This window comes from Macaca thibetana, chromosome 9 (assembly GCF_024542745.1).
Source record: "Macaca thibetana thibetana isolate TM-01 chromosome 9, ASM2454274v1, whole genome shotgun sequence".
NCBI lineage: Eukaryota > Metazoa > Chordata > Mammalia > Primates > Cercopithecidae > Macaca > Macaca thibetana.
This window is the reverse complement of record NC_065586.1, coordinates 38,451,938-38,452,203: the sequence shown is the minus strand read 5'-3', so window position 1 is coordinate 38,452,203 and position 266 is coordinate 38,451,938.

The window sequence follows — 266 nt, the reverse complement described above, 5'->3', positions numbered from 1 at the left end:
ATTTCTCTGTGTTTATATTCATTCCTCTAGCACCGCTGGGTTGGGCTCTCCACAACCGAGCTGGTCTTGGCACAAATCCATGCATGCTCAGGTCCTGAAATCAGCCTTGTGGAGCCTGTGGGTAGGAAAAGTCGACCCTCCGTGCATGTAGGCCTGGAACTTGGCCAATACTGTATTTTCCTGCTACGTTTGGTTTCAAATGTGGAAACTGTCTATACGGACCTACTGCATTTATTTTTTAAAATCCTCTGTAAATGGACCTGCAC